Here is a 21,794-nt window from a genome sequence, read left to right as displayed (position 1 = left end):
TTTAACCAAATCGGATGACGGGAACCACCCCAAATAGTCCATATAAGGGTTAGGGTTAGGGTTAGGGTTAGGGTTAGGGTTAGGTAATCCGAAATGCCCGAACTTTCCTGGGACTGCTAAGGTCTGGCTCTAGGTTGTCTTGGTAGACCTAGGTAGGGTTATCATGGATCCGCGTAGGCTTAGCTTAGCTGCTCTTTTTGGCCGAGTTACCAGGGTGCAAAGTTTGTACATAAGTCTATGGAAACAAATTTAAAACGCCATTTTGAAAGTGAAGATGACCCATTAGATTTTTTTTTGCCTGTGAGGTTATTTGTAGAACTAAATACGATCTACGTTTTGCAAAAAAAATCAGGTCAATAGCACATTCCGTTAAGGAGATATGGCTTCTACAGCCCTGGGTGAGTATGTAAATTAAATGGAACAGCCGCCTATATCTAACAAACTAAAAACCTGCGGAACATAAATTGGACGACACATGTAGAGCTCGTCGAGATCTACTTGGATCTCAATTTTAACCAAATCGGATGACGGGAACCACCCCAAATAGGCCATATATAGGGTTAGGGTTAGGGTTAGGGTTAGGGTTAGGGTTAGAGTTACGGCATATTGCCGTAAATATGGTTGGGAGCTAGGAGTTGTGCTTCGAGTATATGATAGGTCTGATGAAGGACAGTATGGATCCCCGTTGGGTTTTGATACTCCAATTAAAAATACCTAACCCTAGGGGTCAAAGTTTGTACATAAGTCTATGGGAAAAAATTGAATTGCATTTTTGAGGGTGTATTTGGGCTTTTACAAATTTGAACCTATGAAGAAAGCTAAAGAGGTTGTTGACATCTACGTTTTGCAAAAAAAAATCAGGTCAATAGCACATTCCGATAAGGAGATATGGCTTCTACAGCCCTGGCTGAGTATGTAAATTAAATGGAACAGCCGCCTATATCTAACAAACTAAAAACTTGCCGAACATAAATTGGACGACACATATAGAGCTCGTCGAGGTCTACTTGGATCTCAATTTTTAACCAAATCGGATGACGGGAAGCACCCCAAATAGTCCATATAATCCAAGATGGCGGCTAAAATTTGTCCAAAATTAATGAAAATCGTATTTTGGAAAGCTAATTTTTATGCTATATGGGAAAAATATTAAAAATTCAAAAATCACGGCTTCAAAAATCCAAGATGGCGGCTAATAAAAGGTTTGTCCAAAATTAATGAAAATTGTATTTTTGGAAAGCTAATTTTGTATGGGGAAATATTTAAAAATTTAAAAACTCAAAAATTCAAAAATCCAGGATGGCGGCTAAACAAATTTGTCCAAAATTTGACCCTTGATTAACCTTTGACCTTTTATGTGACCGTTGACTTTGTAGTTAACCACATCAAATATGATTTCACACAGGATATATCACTCATAGAAAGAGAGAACATATAATACGACTTACCTGGAGCTATCCAATGGCTCAAATGACATGTGTAAAACTCAAATGACCAAAGTATCACATTTAAGAAATTTACGGTGGCTTTGAAACAAGTCTTTAATATTCGTTTTTAAGTTATTATAAGTTCCTTGAAGTTCATATTTGAGATGAAGGATTGGTATGAGGAACTCTTTTCACCACCGAGGTCAAAGGTCAATCAGAGGTCAAATGTACATTTTTTCTCATAAAATCACTAAACAAGGTCAAAGGTCAACGAATTGTATATCATAGTAAAGTATGTTAAATAAGCTTTAATATGAGACACTAACCATTTCTATAGTGCATTTCGTTCTTGAGATATTTTTTTTCTTAAATCCAAGATGGCGGCCCAAAAATTGTCCAAAATTAACGAAATGGTATTTTTTAAAGCTAATTTTTTACGCTATAAGGGGAAAATATTTAGAAATTCAAAAACTCACGTCTTCACAAATCCAAGATGGCGGCCAAAAAAAGTTTGTCTCAAATTAATTCAAATGTTAATTTTGGACAGCTAATTTTTATGCTATATGAGAAAAATATTTAAAAATCAAAACTCACATCTTCAAAAATCCAGGATGGCGGCTAAAAAGTTTGTCCAAAATTTGACCCTTGAATAACCTTTGACCTTTTGTGTGACCTTTGATTTTGCTTTTAACCACATCAAATATGATTTCACACAGGATATATCACTCATAGAAAGAGAGAACACATAATACGCCTTACCTGGAGCTATCCAATGGCTAGGGTTAGAGTTAATCCGAAATGCCCGAACTTTCCTGGGACTGCTAAGGTCTGGCTCTAGGTTGTCTTGGTAGACCTAGGTAGGGTTATCATGGATCCGCGTAGGCTTAGCTTAGCTGCTCTTTTTGGCTGAGTTACCAGGGTGCAAAGTTTGTGCATAAGTCTATGGAAACAAATTTAAAACGCCATTTTGAAAGTGAAGATGACCCATTAGATTTTTTTTGCCTGTGAGATTATTTGTAGAACTAAATACGATCTACGTTTTGCAAAAAAAATCAGGTCAATAGCACATTCCGATAAGAAGATATGGCTTCTACAGCCCTGGCTGAGTATGTAAATTAAATGGAACAGCCGCCTATATCTAACAAACTAAAAACTTGCCGAACATAAATTGGACGACACATATAGAGCTCGTCGAGGTCTACTTGGATCTCAATTTTTAACCAAATCGGATGACGGGAACCACCCCAAATAGTCCATATAGGCCAAGGGTTAGGGTTAGGGTTAGGGTTAGGGTTAGAGTTAGGGTTAGGGTTAGGGTTAGGGTTAGAGTTAATCCGAAATGCCCGAACTTTCCTGGGACTGCTAAGGTCTGGCTCTAGGTTGTCTTGGTAGACCTAGGTAGGGTTATCATGGATCCGCGTAGGCTTAGCTTAGCTGCTCTTTTTGGCTGAGTTACCAGGGTGCAAAGTTTGTGCATAAGTCTATGGAAACAAATTTAAAACGCCATTTTGAAAGTGAAGATGACCCATTAGATTTTTTTGCCTGTGAGATTATTTGTAGAACTAAATACGATCTACGTTTTGCAAAAAAAAATCAGGTCAATAGCACATTCCGATAAGAAGATATGGCTTCTACAGCCCTGGCTGAGTATGTAAATTAATGGAACAGCCGCCTATATCTAACAAACTAAAAACTTGCCGAACATAAATTGGACGACACATATAGAGCTCGTCGAGGTCTACTTGGATCTCAATTTTTAACCAAATCGGATGACGGGAACCACCCCAAATAGTCCATATAGGCCAAGGGTTAGGGTTAGGGTTAGGGTTAGGGTTAGGGTTAGGGTTAGGGTTAGGGTTAGAGTTAATCCGAAATGCCCGAACTTTCCTGGGACTGCTAAGGTCTGGCTCTAGGTTGTCTTGGTAGACCTAGGTAGGGTTATCATGGATCCGCGTAGGCTTAGCTTAGCTGCTCTTTTTGGCCGAGTTACCAGGGTGCAAAGTTTGTACATAAGTCTATGGAAACAAATTTAAAACGCCATTTTGAAAGTGAAGATGACCCATTAGATTTTTTTTGCCTGTGAGGTTATTTGTAGAACTAAATACGATCTACGTTTTGCAAAAAAAATCAGGTCAATAGCACATTCCGTTAAGGAGATATGGCTTCTACAGCCCTGGGTGAGTATGTAAATTAAATGGAACAGCCGCCTATATCTAACAAACTAAAAACCTGCGGAACATAAATTGGACGACACATGTAGAGCTCGTCGAGATCTACTTGGATCTCAATTTTAACCAAATCGGATGACGGGAACCACCCCAAATAGGCCATATATAGGGTTAGGGTTAGGGTTAGGGTTAGGGTTAGGGTTAGGGTTAGGTTAGAGTTACGGCATATTGCCGTAAATATGGTTGGGAGCTAGGAGTTGTGCTTCGAGTATATGATAGGTCTGATGAAGGACAGTATGGATCCCCGTTGGGTTTTGATACTCCAATTAAAAATACCTAACCCTAGGGGTCAAAGTTTGTACATAAGTCTATGGGAAAAAATTGAATTGCATTTTTGAGGGTGTATTTGGGCTTTTACAAATTTGAACCTATGAAGAAAGCTAAAGAGGTTGTTGACATCTACGTTTTGCAAAAAAAATCAGGTCAATAGCACATTCCGATAAGGAGATATGGCTTCTACAGCCCTGGCTGAGTATGTAAATTAAATGGAACAGCCGCCTATATCTAACAAACTAAAAACTTGCCGAACATAAATTGGACGACACATATAGAGCTCGTCGAGGTCTACTTGGATCTCAATTTTTAACCAAATCGGATGACGGAAGCACCCCAAATAGTCCATATAATCCAAGATGGCGGCTAAAAAAGTTTGTCCAAAATTAATGAAAATCGTATTTTTGGAAAGCTAATTTTTATGCTATATGGGAAAAATATTAAAAATTCAAAAAATCACGGCTTCAAAAATCCAAGATGGCGGCTAAAAAAGGTTTGTCCAAAATTAATGAAAATTGTATGTTAGGAAAGATAATTTTGTATGGGGAAATATTTAAAAATGTAAAAACTCAAAAATTCAAAAATCCAGGATGGCGGCTAAACAAATTTGTCCAAAATTTGACCCTTGATTAACCTTTGACCTTTTATGTGACCGTTGACTTTGTAGTTAACCACATCAAATATGATTTCACACAGGATATATCACTCATAGAAAGAGAGAACATATAATACGACTTACCTGGAGCTATCCAATGGCTCAAATGACATGTGTAAAACTCAAATGACCAAAGTATCACATTTAAGAAATTTACGGTGGCTTTGAAACAAGTCTTTAATATTCGTTTTTAAGTTATTATAAGTTCCTTGAAGTTCATATTTGAGATGAAGGATTGGTATGAGGAACTCTTTTCACCACCGAGGTCAAAGGTCAATCAGAGGTCAAATGTACATTTTTTCTCATAAAATCACTAAACAAGGTCAAAGGTCAACGAATTGTATATCATAGTAAAGTATGTTAAATAAGCTTTAATATGAGACACTAACCATTTCTATAGTGCATTTCGTTCTTGAGATATTTTTTTTTTCTTAAATCCAAGATGGCGGCCCAAAAAATTGTCCAAAATTAACGAAATGGTATTTTTTTAAAGCTAATTTTTTACGCTATAAGGGGAAAATATTTAGAAATTCAAAAACTCACGTCTTCACAAATCCAAGATGGCGGCCAAAAAAAGTTTGTCTCAAATTAATTCAAATGTTATTTTTGGACAGCTAATTTTTATGCTATATGAGAAAAATATTTAAAAATCAAAAACTCACATCTTCAAAAAATCCAGGATGGCGGCTAAAAAAAAAGTTTGTCCAAAATTTGACCCTTGAATAACCTTTGACCTTTTGTGTGACCTTTGAATTTGCTTTTAGATCTACTTGGATCTCATTTTTTAACCAAATCGGATGACGGGAACCACCCCAAATAGGCCATATATAGGGTTAGGGTTAGGGTTAGGGTTAGGGGTTAGGGTTAGAGTTAATCCGAAATGCCCGAACTTTCCTGGGACTGCTAAGGTCTCGCTCTAGGTTGTCTTGGTAGACCTAGGTAGGGTTATCATGGATCCGCGTAGGCTTAGCTTAGCTGCTCTTTTTGGCCGAGTTACCAGGGTGCAAAGTTTGTACATAAGTCTATGGAAACAAATTTAAAACGCCATTTTGAAAGTGAAGATGACCCATTAGATTTTTTTTGCCTGTGAGGTTATTTGTAGAACTAATTACGATCTACGTTTTGCAAAAAAAATCAGGTCAATAGCACATTCCGTTAAGGAGATATGGATTATACAGCCCTGGGTGAGTATGTAAATTAAATGGAACAGCCGCCTATATCTAACAAACCAAAAACCTGCCGAACATAAATTGGACGACACATGTAGAGCTCGTCGAGATCTACTTGGATCTCAATTTTAACCAAGTCGGATGACGGGAACCACCCCAAATAGGCCATATAAAGTCCAAAAACCTTGGCTGTTCCATTTAATTTCAAGTGCGCGCTATTAGCCAAGTAGCGACTACCAATTTATTAATAACTGTATAGGTTTTCGTTGAGCCAAAAATTTTAAAATTGTCACATTGACTTGTTTCTTGTCTCATATTATAGGTAGATCAAAAGTGACACTGGATTTTGTAAAACAGTCTCTTACACTGCTTGGCGACGCTGTCGCGCTCGGAGCGATCATGCGTAGCACATTAAAATGGCCTATACTTGATTTTTGTTAAAATTGTCGTACGGAGTTGGGTAATGTGTCATATGAAAGCTTGTGTTGAGTAGAATAAAAGATTCCAAGGGATCAAAATTGTAAACTGTCAAATACACTGTCAAAATGGCGGCTCAAAATTTGGACATACTTTTAGGCCTACATAGAGCTACAAATTTCAACATTGTCGTATTGAACTGGAAATTGGGTCATATAAAGGGTCATGTATTGTAGACGAAAGTTATCAACGGAATCAAAATTGTGAAACGCTAACTACACTCTGAAAATGAAGGGTAAACTTTTTAAACACGTGAAAGTTCCGTGAAAAATTGAAGTTGTTTAGACTTTTTGTGCTTGCCTGTAGTTTTATGTAAAATATCTGCTCAGAATAAGAATCTATACACTCTAGTAATGTGTGTCGTAAAAATAAATTTCCATATTTTTTTAAAATTCTAGGGATTTTGAAGCGTACAACCTAACGTAAATTGGCAAAAAACATGATTTTTTTTGTTCAATTAAAGAAATTTGAACTTTAGCCCCTAATTTTAGGAAGACGAAACTAGATATTGTTTTCTTCTGCTCATGCATTATAATCGGCAATATGTTGTCTCTAATATATGCAAATGATGTAGAAATCTAATGTACAATAAGTATTTGGCGTACATTTTAGCCGTTATATTTTTTTAAAGTTTATGAAAATTTGCCGAAAATGGCATAAACATGATTTTTGTCAAAATTGTCATACGGAGTTGGGAAATGTGTCATATGAAAGCTTGTGTTGAGTAGAATAAAAGATTTCACGGGATCAAAATTGTAAACCGTCAAATACACTGTTAAAATGGCGGCTCAAAATTTGGACATACTTTTAGGCCTACATAGCGCTACAAATTTCAACATTGTCGTATTGCACTGGAAATTGGGACATATGAAGGGTCACGTACTGTAAACGAAAGTTATCAACGGAATCAAAATTGTGAAACGCTAACTACACTCTGAAAATCACGGGTAAACTTTTTACACACTTGAAAGTTCCGTGAAAAATTGAAGTTGTTTAGACTTTTTTGCTTGCGTGTATTTTTATGTAAAATATCTGCTCAGAATAAGAATCTATACACTCTAGTAATGTGTGTCGTAAAAATAAATTTCCATATTTTTTAAAATTCTAGGGATTTTGAAGCGTACAACCTAACGTAAATTGGCAAAAACATGATTTTTTTTTGTTCAATTAAAGAAATTTGAACTTTAGCCCCTAATTTTAGGAAGACGAAACTAGATATTGTTTTCTTCTGCTCATGCTTTATAATCGGCAATATGTTGTCTCTAATATATGCAAATGATGTAGAAATCTAATGTACAATAAGCATTTGGCGTATATTTTAGCCGTTATATTTTTTTTTGTTGTTTATGAAAATTTGCCGAAAAATGGCATAAACATGATTTTTGTCAAAATTGTCATACGAAGTTGGGAAATGTGTCATATGAAATCTTGTGTTGAGTAGAATAAAAGATTTCACGGGATACAAATTGTAAACCGTCAAATACACTGTTAAAATGGCGGCTCAAAATTTGGACATACTTTTAGGCCTACATAGCGCTACAAATTTCAACATTGTCGTATTTAACTGGAAATTGGGTCATATGAAGGGTCATGTATTGTAGACGAAAGTTATCGACGGAAACAAAATTGTGAAACGCTAACTACACTCTGAAAATGACGGGTAAATTTTTTACACACTTGAAAGTTCCGTGAAAAATTGAAGTTTTTTAGTCTTTTTTGCTTGCGTGTATTTTTTTGTAAAATATCTGCTCAGAACAAGAATCTATACCCTCTAGTAATGTGTGTCGTAAAAAGAAATTTCCATATTCTTTAAAATTCTAGGGCTTTTGAGGCGTACAACCTAAAAAAAAAAAGAAAAAAACATGATTTTTTTGTTCAATTAAAGAAATTTGAAATTTGGCCCCTAATTTTAGGAAGACGAAACTAGATATTGTTTTCTTCTGCTCATGCATTATAATTGGCAATATGTTGTCTTTAATATATGCAAATGATGTAGAAATCTAATGTACAATAAGCATTTGGCGTACATTTTATCCGTTATATTTTTTTTAAAGCTTAGCAAAATTTACCAAAAAAATGGCATAAACATGATTTTTGTCAAAATTGTCATACAGAGTTGGGAAATGTGTCATATGAAAGCTTGTGTTGAGTAGAATAAAAGATTTCACGGGATCAAAATTGTAAACCGTCAAATACACTGTTAAAATGGCGGCTCAAAATTTGGACATACTTTTAGGCCTACATAGCGCTACAAATTTCAACATTGTCGTATTGCACTGGAAATTGGGACATATGAAGGGTCACGTACTGTAAACGAAAGTTATCAACGGAATCAAAATTGTGAAACGCTAACTACACTCTGAAAATGACGGGTAAACTTTTTACACACTTGAAAGTTCCGTGAAAAATTGAAGTTGTTTAGACTTTTTTGCTTGCGTGTATTTTTATGTAAGATATCTGCTCAGAATAAGAATCTATACACTCTAGTAATGTGTGTCGTAAAAAGAAATTTCCATATTTTTTTAAAATTCTAGGGATTTTGAGGCGTACAACCTAACGTAAATTGGCAAAGACATGATTTTTTTTGTTCAATTAAAGAAATTTGAACTTTGGCCCCTAATTTTAGGAAGACGAAACTAGATATTGTTTTCTTCTGCTCATGCATTATAATTGGCAATATGTTGTCTCTAATATATGCAAATGATGTAGAAATCTAATGTACAATAAGCATTTGGCGTACATTTTAGCCGTTATATTTTTTTTAAAGTTTATGAAAATTTGCGAAAATGGCTTAAACATGATTTTTGTCAAAATTGTCATACGGAGTTGGGAAATGTGTCATATGAAAGCTTGTGTTGAGTAGAATAAAAGATTCAACGGGATCAAAATTGTAAACCGTCAAATACACTGTTAAAATGGCGGCTCAAAATTTGGACATACTTTTAGGCCTACATAGCGTTACAAATTTCAACATTGTCGTATTGAACTGGAAATTGGGACATATGAAGGGTCATGTACTGTAGACGAAAGTTATCAACGGAATCAAAATTGTGAAACGCTAACTACACTCTGAAAATGACGGGTAAACTTTTTACACACTTGAAAGTTCCGTGAAAAATTGAAGTTGTTTAGACTTTTTTGCTTGCGTGTATTTGTATGTAAAATATCTGCTCAGAATAAGAATCTATACACTCTAGTAATGTGTGTCGTAAAAAGAAATTTCCATATTTTTTTTAAATTCTAGGGATTTTGAGGCGTACAACCTAACGTAAATTGGCAAAAAACATGATTTTTTTTTTTTATTAAAGAAATTTGAACTTTGGCCCCTAATTTTAGGAAGACGAAACTAGATATTGTTTTCTTCTGCTCATGCATTATAATTGGCAATATGTTGTCTCTAATATATGCAAATGATGTAGAAATCTAAAGTACAATAAGCATTTGGCGTACATTTTAGCCGTTATATTTTTTTTTCAAAGCTTAGCAAAATTTGCCAAAAAAATGGCATAAACATGATTTTTGTCAAAATTGTCATACGGAGTTGGGAAATGTGTCACATGAAAGCTTGTGTTGAGTAGAATAAAATATTCCAAGGGATTAGGGTTAGGGTTAGGGTTAGGGTTAGAGTTAGGGTTAGTGGGTTAGGGGTTAGGGTTAGGGTTAGTGATTAGGGTTAGGGTTAGGGGTTAGGGTTAGGGGTTAGGGTTAGGGTTAGGGTTAGGGTTAGGGTTAGGTTAAGGTTAGGGTTAGGGTTAGAGTTAATCCGAAATGCCCGAACTTTCCTGGGACTGCTAAGGTCTGGCTCTAGGTTGTCTTGGTAGACCTAGGTAGGGTTATCATGGATCCGCGTAGGCTTAGCTTAGCTGCTCTTTTTGGCCGAGTTACCAGGGTGCAAAGTTTGTACATAAGTCTATGGAAACAAAATTTAAAACGCCATTTTGAAAGTGAAGATGACCCATTAGATTTGTTTGCCTGTGAGGTTATTTGTAGAACTAATTACGATCTACGTTTTGCAAAAAAAAAAATCAGGTCAATAGCACATTCCGTTAAGGAGATATGGCTTCTACAGCCCTGGGTGAGTATGTAAATTAAATGGAACAGCCGCCTATATCTAACAAACTAAAACCTGCCGAACATAAATTGGACGACACATGTAGAGCTCGTCGAGATCTACTTGGATCTCAATTTTTGACCAAATCGAATGACGGGAACCACCCCAAATAGGCCATATATAGGGTTAGGGTTAGGGTTAGGGTTAGGGTAAGGGTTAGGGTTAGGGTTAGGGTTAGGGTTAGGGTTAGGGTTAGTGGGTTAGGGTTAGGGTTAGGGTTAGGGTTAGGGTTAGGGTTAGGGTTAGAGTTAATCCGAAATGCCCGAACTTTCCTGGGACTGCTAAGGTCTGGCTCTAGGTTGTCTTGGTAGACCTAGGTAGGGTTATCATGGATCCGCGTAGGCTTAGCTTAGCTGCTCTTTTTGGCCGAGTTACCAGGGTGCAAAGTTTGTACATAAGTCTATGGAAACAAATTTAAAACGCCATTTTGAAAGTGAAGATTACCTGTTAGATTTTTTTTTGCCTACGAGGTTATTTGTATAATTATTTACGATCTACGTTTTGCAAAAACAATCAGGTCAATAGCACATTCCGTTAAGGAGATATGGCTTCTACAGCCCTGGGTGAGTATGTAAATTAAATGGAACAGCCGCCTATATCTAACAAACTAAAAATCTGCTGAACATAAATTGGACGACACATGTAGAGCTCGTCGAGATCTACTTGGATCTCAATTTTAACCAAATCGGATGACGGGAACCACCCCAAATAGGCCATACATAGGGTTAGGGTTAGGGTTAGGGTTAGGGGGTTAGAGTTAATCCGAAATGTCCGAACTTTCCTGGGACTGCTAAGGTCTGGCTCTAGGTTGTCTTGGTAGACCTAAAAATCAAAAGTGTAGACGCCATTTTGAGGGTGAAGCTTAGGTTTTAGAATTTTCTTCCTGTGAATGATATTGAGGAGCTAATTGAGATCTACATTTTAGTAAAAAAAAGCAGGTCAATAGCTACTTCCTGTAAGGTGATATGGCTTTTGGAGCCAAAAAAAAAACAAAAACGGGAACTGCGGTGCAAAATTTGTTACCCCTTGCCGGTTTTAAAAGGGTAGATCGCGCATTATATCTGCTGAAATTTTGTGATAGAGTATTTAAATAGCGAGCTTTTCTGTAAATTTTAACTGTAGCGTCCAATTGCTTATGGTGCTATGACGTCATTTATGTTTTTGATCCCCTCCATTTTGGAGTTTTTTTCGATAACCAGCGAACCTAATGTTGTAGATCGTTGAAAATTTTAGGGTAGATAGCAGTCGTCGAGAGCTACCCGAATGTCATTTATTTTTATTAAATGGTATCGTTTTTAAGTTATGCGCGATTTTAGTGGCTGGCTTTATGTAATTAGTATACTGTGTGTATGGATATTAACTACCGGGTACCATTTTTATGACTTTTTTGCCAAAATGCTCATTTTACATATGGCTTAATAGAATTAAAAACAATAAGATGTGAATTTAGTTCTTACTGCATTTGGAAGCCCGTTATGAGTTCTATTAAGGATATTAAACAGAACTTTTTTATCTTATTTGATAGACGAGTGGTGACGTTATTAGAGGTAAAATTTTGCAATTTCATCAAGGGTTCCCCTTGTGAGAATTTTAAGTGCTATTGGTTAGGGAGTCGGATTTCAATGCAATTGATATATAGGGGTAATTGAGGCCTAGATTACAAATATGATAGTTTAAAACCCTATTATCACAGCTGTGATTGAATGAGATGTCGGATTTCAATGAAAATTGGTATATAGGGGTTATTGATGGTGTAGATTACAAATGTCGGTGGGTCTAAATTTCGATTTTGGATTTGCTATTGTTTTTTTTTCCAAAATTTTAAAATGGTATATAAGTTTTTAATGTTAGCCAATTTGCATGCGATGTGATCAGTGTTTTAAAATGCAAATTGCTAATTTGCATTATTTATTCTAATTATCTTATTACTATTCATTTAAAATGGGATATTCGGTTTAAAATGCAATGACAAACCCACAACTTCAAATTTGGATGTATTGAAAACCTGGTATTTAAAAACAAGACGGTTCTCGACCACTGTTTATAACGTAACGGTGTAAAGGGGTAACTCACTTGCCTTGAAGTATCCGTGTTACTTTTTTGGTTGTCGGTCACAGTTGTTGACTATTGGCATACTCATTCCAACACTGTTCTTGAAACTCCAGTTGGGAGGTCATTGTAGATTGGTAAGGACCTTAAATGTTACATTATCAACCTTTGCGGCTAACCCATCGTCGTATAGTAGGCCAAGTTATCAGTTTAGTTTATACCTTTTGTCATATATATCAGAAAGTTAGTATTCATGGGTTGTTAAAGATATCAAGCAGCATGCTGATGTTAACACCGCAAGGTTTCCGCATACTTGAACTCTTCAAGAACATGACTTTGGATCCTTTAGTATAATGCACACTTCTATGTTCTTTAGAGTACTTGATATGAAAAACAGTTAGTACTGTTAGAAAATGTCTTCATGTAAATAAAAGTTAATTGATTTTACATAAGAGATTTCAGTTACAGAAACAGCAGAACACATTATACACTTCATCCGCACCTATGCAATGACTCAAATGACCTGTATAAAAATTCATATGACCAAAGTACAATATTTATGAAAATTAGTTGTAGCTCTTTTCACCACCGAGGTCAAATGTCAATCAGAGATCATTCTGGGCTAAAATTAAACAAGGTCAAAGGTCAACGTCTTTATATCATAATACCGCAAATTTAATAAGCTTTAATATGAGCCATTAACCACCTCCATAGTGCATTCCGTTCTTGAGATATGTTTTTTTTTTTTAATTGCTATAATAAGGAATGATTATTACTAGGTATGTCACAGTGGCTGCACAATAATTCTGCTACACTGTGCATGCAAGCATAACAGTGAATTGAAAAGCGCGCGCTTCAAAGTTGGCCAATTTTAGAAAACATCCATGTCGATAAATGAATTTCTTCATATGCTTCATTTATCCAAATTATTGTTTGAATTTTTAATATATGGTGTGTGAAGCCTTCCTGAGGCTACCATCGGGTCCCCAAAATTAAAAAATTGTTTTGTTTAAGAACTACTGCCTGTTTTTATGGATTTTTGAAGATCGCTCATAAATCAGTAAATATAGGCCTATTGAAATAAAGGGACCTACCACCATTTAGCTAAAATACTAGTCTTAGCATGTAAATTATTTCTGTCGACAACGAATGAAACACTTCGAGAAAACTAGTTGAAACAAAACATTATATCAAAGATATTTCTACGGAGTAATTTTCCAAACCTCAATAGCTCTAAGCCATTGTGCGTGTCCAAGGCCATACTATTTTTGTATACGCGGTACAGTGAGAATGGCTTTTCCGTTTACCATTTGTCATCCCATGTTAATCCAGATAACAAAATGTTCATTTAAAGTATCATTGCAAATGAATTATGATTTTTACTTTTCGGATTTGGCTTTGAGCAATGGTGACACATACCATGTTTACAGAAAAAATGATAATTCTATTCCTGACATCGTCAAAATGTCAAACTTTGTATGTTTTGTATTATATTTAAGTAATTAACTACAGTTTCTTTATTCAACATCATAAGAGGTTCATACTTGACATATTTATGGTGAATGAATAGACTTTCATTAAATATTAAAAAAATCCAAAATTACTCATGCCTAATTTACATAAAAATACCATGAGTACATAATTACCTGTAATTAGCTAATTTGCATAATTAATTACTTTTTGTGTATTTTTTTTGTTATCAATTGAAATAACTTTGTGTGCCAAAAAAAAGCCGCACCCTAATATCATGTACGGTTTTCTATTGGCATCAATTTTGCATATTAATTAGCTGAACTTAGTCATTTTTTCACCTTTAATTTATCTGCAGATTGGCTGAATTTGCTAAAATAGTATATTTGGTTAATTTATTATAATTATTCAATGATAGATTTTTTAATTTTGTTTTCTTTAACGAAGTTAGGAAAGATAGGCATTTAACCCGTGGTATTTTAAATTAACGCTGCTTTTTCAAGCAAGCGTCCAAATAAACCTTCAAAATCTCGAAATGTGCCAATTGTGTCATTATAGCCATTTGTGGCAGGTTTTAATTCCATTTACGAGCATCTTAAAATTGACACTACATCACAATGCATTGACCGATTTCAATTCCGTTTTTTGATTTTTGATGCTTTAAGAAAGCGTATTCATGTAGAAACATTAAATAACGTTTTTCTTTGCGCTTATTTTTTAGGTGATATACCTATTATTACGATGCCTATGATGAAACTAACCCCTGAGTAACATTTGACATTTTGTGTGACCTTTGACTTGGCAGTTAACTAATCCCATCAAATATAATTTAACACAGGTTATTTCACTCATTCCAACAGAGCAAAACACATAATACGCCTTACCTGCACCTATGCAATGACTCAAAATGACCCGTGTAATGACCAAAGTACCTTTAAAAAAAAAAGATTACGGTGACTTTGAAACAAAGTCTTTAATTTTCGTTTTAAAGTTAGTATAAGGTCTTTAAAGTGCATATGTGAGATGAAGGATAGGTAATTGGGACTCCTTTCACCCCCGAGGTCAAAGGTCATTCACAGATCATTCCGAGGTCAAATGTACTTTTTTTCCTATGACCACTAAACAAGGTCAAAGGTCAACGATATTTATGGCATAGTAAAGTATATTTAATAATCTTTAATATGAGCCATAAACCACTTCCATAGTGCATTCCGTTCTTGAGATATTATTTTGTTCGTTAATTGTAGTGTTTGTTGATTAACGGAGCCAATAAAAAACTGCACTTTATATAAGAATTGTCATTACGATGACTTTGAAACTAAGCCTTTATTTTTCCTTTGACCCCTGAGTAACATTTGACTTTTGATAGACCTTTGACTATGTAGAGTTTTGGAATTAAATCTAATACTGGAACTTACTTTTTGCAACTATTGCGACGTTGCGTCTGGAACCACCAGACTTCATCAGGCAACTGACTCGTTGGACTGGTCGCAATAGTTGCAAAAAGTAAGTTCCAGTATTAGATTTAATTCCAAAACTCTGTTTGAAACTACTGGATCACTAAGAACATTCACTCCTTTGACTATGTAGTTAACTAACCACATCAAATATGATTTTACGCAGGCTATTTCACTCATTCCAACAGAGCAAAACACATAATACGCCTTACCTGCACCTATGCAATGACTCAAATGACCCGTGTAAAAACTCAAATGACCAAAGTACCATTTTTGAGCAAATTGCGGTGACTTTGAAACAAAGGCTTAAATTATTTTTAAAGTTATTATAAGGTTCTTGAAGCTCATATGTGAGATGAAGGATAAGTAATTGGAATTCTTTTCACCCCGAGGTTAAATGTCAATCATAGGTCATTCAGAATTCAAATGTACTTTTTTCCTATTATCATTAAACAAGGTCAAAGGTCAATTTTTATATCATATTAAAGTATATTTTATTAGCTTTAAGTTACAATATTGTAGTGCCAGTAAATATATCACCTGTAGCGTACAAAATATTGTATTAAAACAATAGTAATGACATAAGACTGAGGCCATGTCTTTTTAATTAAAAATCAGAGATTATTTTTAGCTCCATTACAAATAACACTTAGTTTAGTAGACAAAAAAAAACACAATGCTGCCATAATGCAATACTTTTTCAATGTCGCCATTTTTTAATCCGTTTATTTTTATACAGAAAGTGAAACATACAAACTATAAGATACAAAATTGTAGTGCTAGTAGTTCTACCACATGTAGCCTACAACATATTGTAGCAAAATAATACTAATAACATAAGACTGAGGCCATGTCTAAATTATTAAAAATCATAGATTATGTTTACCTCCATTACAAATAACAATTCCTTTGGGTGATAAAAAGCAATGCTGCCATTATGCAAAAATTATGTAATGTCGCAATTTTTTCAATTTTTAAACATACAAACTATAAACTACAATATTGTAGTGCTAGTAATTCCACCACATGTGGCCTACAAAATAGATTAAAAAACCCAATGCTGCCAATATGCAATAATTTTTCAATGTCGCCATTTTTTAATCACTGTTTTTTTTTAAACAGAAGGTGAAACATACCAGCTACAAAATACAATGTTGTAGTGCTGGTAATTCTCCCACATATAGCCTACAAAATATTGTAGCAAAACAATAGTAATAACATAAGACTGAGGCCTTATTGTTAAAAATCATAGATTATTTTTACCACTATTACAAATAACATTTCCTTAGTAGATAAAAAACAATGCTGCCAATGTCTAATAATAATTATTCAATGTCGCGATTTACATTAATCACTGGTTGTTTCAGTATGAGTCACAATATTTTTTTTTTTTAATTATAGGCCAACATAACAAGTGCTTGGAGCACAAACGTGTTAAGTGTATTGTTGGTGATTTTGGGATTTCTTGCATTTTATGATATAATTTAGTATTCTTTACATAGTGGACACATTAACCAGGGATATGAGAGTAGGCCATTGTGAGTACACAGATACTACTCAGCGTCTTAGTATGCTTTATTACATGCATCCACACTTTCAATCGCAAATGTAATGAACACGTTTGTGCTCCAAGCACTCGAACATAATATTATAACGAAAATATACATCTTTTTTTTCCAATTATTTCATGTCTCCATTTACGGAAATCACTGATTTGTTCAATGTCATACAAACTATTACTACTTTGGTTTCAATTAACTTAGAAACAATACACAATATTTCCAAAATTATCCAAGACCGTGAAAACATGAATTAAAATACTTTGTTAAACTAAAACCACCATAACCACCGATGTCTATAGAGATTCGGCCAATTTGTGGGAAAATTTAAATCAACTTTTTTTTGAACCTGACAACTCAGGTGACCGATCCATTTACGCGAATAGAAATCAGTGCTGATAGTTAAAATTGATTAAGACTACCCAAAGCGTAGATGAAAAGTATCAAACTAGATATATTGCATCCTTAAAAGGCTGCGAAGTCTAGCCGTGACCTTGAAATGACCTCTGATGACCTTGAAATGACCTTCACCACGTTTTGCATCACATCCACATGACATATACTAATTTTCATTCAAATTAAACAAACTTTGCAATTTGACCACTTTTGACCTTGGATGACCTCTGGTGACCTTGAAATGACCTCCATTATATTTTGAATCATATCAAGATCACATATACTAATTTTCATTTAAATTGGACACACTTTAGAATGTGACCTCTTTTGACCTTTGGTTGACCTCTGGTGACCTTGAAATGACCTCCAATATATTTTGAATCATATCAAGATCACATATACTAATTTTCATTTAAATTGGACAAACTTTAAAGTTTTACCCCTTTTGACCCCAAAACAGACCCCTCCTCCATGTTTAAGCCAAATCTGATTACAACCGTACATGACCATAATGCTAGAGCCCTTTTGGCATTATTCTTATGATCACAGCACTTAATATGCAGAAAATATTGAATTTTAGAGTGATTTTCAGTAATCAACCATTTTTGCCCCCTGTATGACCTTGAACTCTAAATCTGTGAGGACCCCATAGACACCAGCTAATGTCAATGAATATGTGGTCAGTCGCATCTCCGTACCATATAATCTGTAGGAAAATAAGCATTTTGAAGGTATTTGGTTATGTACCGGAAATACCACCTTAATGACCTTTGACCCCAAATCTGTGAGGACCCTATAGGCCCCTGTTATAGCCAAGGTCAATGTATAAATCTCATTACTGTACCACGTAATCTGTAGGAGAAGAATATATAATCACATATTTAGCCAAAATTACTCATGCGTGACGTTTGACCCCAAATGGGTCATGTCATATGTAAAGGCTGTGAAGTGTAAAGGGTAGTGAAGCTTGTACCCAAGTTTGGTTATAATCGGTCAAATAATGAAGGAGCTAGAGCAAATTATATCAAATGTTGACAGAAAGAAGAAAGAAAGAAGAAAGAAACCGCTGAGAAACAGGAGTCTAGCCGTCGCTCGGCTAGACTAATTACGGGGCTCGGAATGCATTTGATGATGATGATGATGATGATGACGATGATGATTTTGATTTTTCAATATTTGTGGTAGGTCTGTCTCGGTAAACAACAACAGTGGAAATATGAAAGTTAATCATGAACAATATAAGATACAATATTGAAGTGCCAGTGTTTCTAAAACTTCTGTAATCCATCAAAAGCGTACATTGTGGTTACTTCCATTACAAATAATACTTTCTGTAGGTGACAAAAACAACTAGACTTAGCTGTGGTCTAAGACCACGAACACAGCCGTGTTGTGACCTCTTAATGACCTTTGACCCCAAAATATATGAAAACCCCATAGGCATTGGCTAATGTCAATGTATGCGTGCACGTGGCATTATTTTGCCATGTTATTTGTGGCAGAAGTGGCATTTTGAAAGTTTTTCGTCTCAGACCGGAAGTGGGCCCTTAATGACCTTTGACCCCAAAGTTCATAGAAATAGTAACATGGGTTGTGAATATGTAGTATTTTTAACCCAAGCATTACAATATATAATACTTCAAAGAAATTGTAACATGGTCTGAGAATTTTAACCCAAGAATTACATATCTCTTAACATGAGTTGCCAATATGTGATTAATAATCCAAGCATTACATCCGTGTTGAACCTAACATTTATGTAAGCACCATGCCACAACAGTATTTTCTAATTGCCAATGAGGGCGCTTTCCACTTGCACATTTTTTTGAGACAGACTGTAGATAGCAGTTCATAGAAATTGTAACAGGGTTTGTGAATATTTGTGATTTATAACCCAAATATTACATTTCTCTTGACCTTTTTCAATAATACATAGCAGTTAATGGATAGTATAGTTCAACAAAATATAACTTGGGAATCAAATATAAATGTGTGATTTAACCCAAACGCAGGGTTATGATTAATTCTATTTCAGATTTACTAGGATTACAAGATGATAGTAATCAAAGATAAAGATATTGATGGAATTCAGCTTGTAGCAGATTTTGACATGTTCAAAAAAATGAAGCAGTGTCAGTTTTACTTTGAAAAAGCCCGTACCAAAATATCACCAGTGGCATTTGGTCAATATTAAGACGCCAAATCATCAGTGTGGGTTAATGGGAGGCATTCCCTGCTACATTCTGACGAATATGACACTCTCTCAGTTATGCGTATACATGAGAAGATATATCGCCTTAACACCACCCAATCAACAGCCGTTGAACAATATATATATATATATATATCTGTGCTCAGTGACCACAATGAAATCTACAAGCTTCAGAGAGAGACCAAACAGAATTCAATTACCATTAATGGTGACTTTCTTTTCGGTATGTATACATAGGTAAGATGATAGTAATCAAAGATAAAGATATTGATGGAATTCAGCTTGTAGCAGATTTTGACATGTTCAAAAAAAATGAAGCAGTGTCAGTTTTACTTTGAAAAAGCCCGTACCAAAATATCACCAGTGGGATTTGGTCAATATGAAGACGCCAAATCATATCAGTGTGGGTTAATGGGAGGCATTCCTGCTACATTCTGACGAATATGACACTCTCTCAGTTATGCGTATACATGAGAAGATATCGAGGGCTTAGAGCAAGAAGTAGCTATGTCCACTTTTGGCCAAAATGAGTTAAGTCCACTGTGAGGTATGTTTATTGATACTCTTTCTCTACTAGGAGTGACTAAGCCCAAAAGTAAACAAAAGAGGGCGCCCTAGCAATGTCAATAGTGTTTATGTCCAAAAGCTGTTTTATATTTATGCCAGAACTGGCTATGTCCAGTTTATGTCCATAAAGTTTTTTTTTTTTTTGAGCAAAAAGTGGCTATGTCCAGCGTGATTATTATTACACTCTTCCTTTATGTTGAGTTACATTGTGTCATCAGCAACTGGTTGATGGGTCCTGGTACTGCCCAGTTTTGTTTGTAAAATAAATTTTGAAACTTGAAAAAAAATTACCGATGCCTGTTATGTCCAGTTTTTCACTAGAAGTCTTACTATAATTTTGTGCAAGAACTGGTTATGTCCATTTCGGCCATTTTGTGCCCCACCCAGTGGACCAATAAGTATGAGACCCTAGCACCAACTTTGAAACAGTACTGGTAACAGATATCTGGAAGATTATTGTTTATGCTAGATTTTCTGATTTTTCAGCTGTGATCAAACTTTCAAACTCGTTTTTCTCAGATTGCCATTTTTGGACATAGCTATTTCTTGCTCTAAGCCCTCGATATATCGCCTTAACACCACCCAATCAACAGCCGTTGAACAATCTATATATATATCTGTGCTCAGTGACCACAATAAAATCTACAAGCTTCAGAGAGAGACCAAACAGAATTCAATTACCATTAATGGTGACTTTCTTTTCGGTATGTATACATAGGTAAGATGATAGTAATCAAAGATAAAGATATTGATGGAATTCAGCTTGTAGCAGATTTTGACATGTTAAAAAAAATGAAGCAGTGTCAGTTTTACTTTGAAAAAGCCCGTACCAAAATATCACCAGTGGGATTTGGTCAATATGAAGACGCCAAATCATATCAGTGTGGGTTAATGGGAGGCATTCCCTGCTACATTCTGACGAATATGACACTCTCTCAGTTATGCGTATACGTGAGAAGATATATCGCCTTAACACCACCCAATCAACAGCCGTTGAACAATCTATATATATCTGTGCTCAGTGACCACAATGAAATCTACAAGCTTCAGAGAGAGACCAAACAGAATTCAATTACCATTAATGGTGACTTTCTTTTCGGTATGTATACATAGGTAAGATGACAGTAATCAAAGATAAAGATATTGATGGAATTCAGCTTGTAGCAGATTTTGACATGTTCAAAAAAATGAAGCAGTGTCAGTTTTACTTTGAAAAAGCCCGTACCAAAATATCACCAGTGGGATTTGGTCAATATGAAGACGCCAAATCATATCAGTGTGGGTTAATGGGAGGCATTCCCTGCTACATTCTGACGAATATGACACTCTCTCAGTTATGCGTATACTTAGAGCAAGAAGTAGCTATGTCCACTTTTGGCCAAAATGAGTTAAGTCCACTGTGAGGTATGTTTATTGATACTCTTTCTCTACTAGGAGTGACTAAGCCCAAAAGTAAACAAAAGAGGGCGCCCTAGCAATGTCAATAGTGTTTATGTCCAAAAGCTGTTTTATATTTATGCCAGAACTGGCTATGTCCAGTTTATGTCCATAAAGTTTTTTTTTGGAGCAAAAAAGTGGCTATGTCCAGCGTGATTATTATTACACTCTTCCTTTATGTTGAGTTACATTGTGTCATCAGCAACTGGTTGATGGGTCCTGGTACTGCCCAGTTTTGTTTGTAAAATAAATTTTGAAACTTGAAAAAAAATTACCGATGCCTGTTATGTCCAGTTTTTCACTAGAA

Source organism: Amphiura filiformis, unplaced genomic scaffold (assembly GCF_039555335.1).
Source record: "Amphiura filiformis unplaced genomic scaffold, Afil_fr2py scaffold_79, whole genome shotgun sequence".
In the NCBI taxonomy this organism is placed as follows: domain Eukaryota; kingdom Metazoa; phylum Echinodermata; class Ophiuroidea; order Amphilepidida; family Amphiuridae; genus Amphiura; species Amphiura filiformis.
This window is presented reverse-complemented; position numbering follows the sequence as displayed.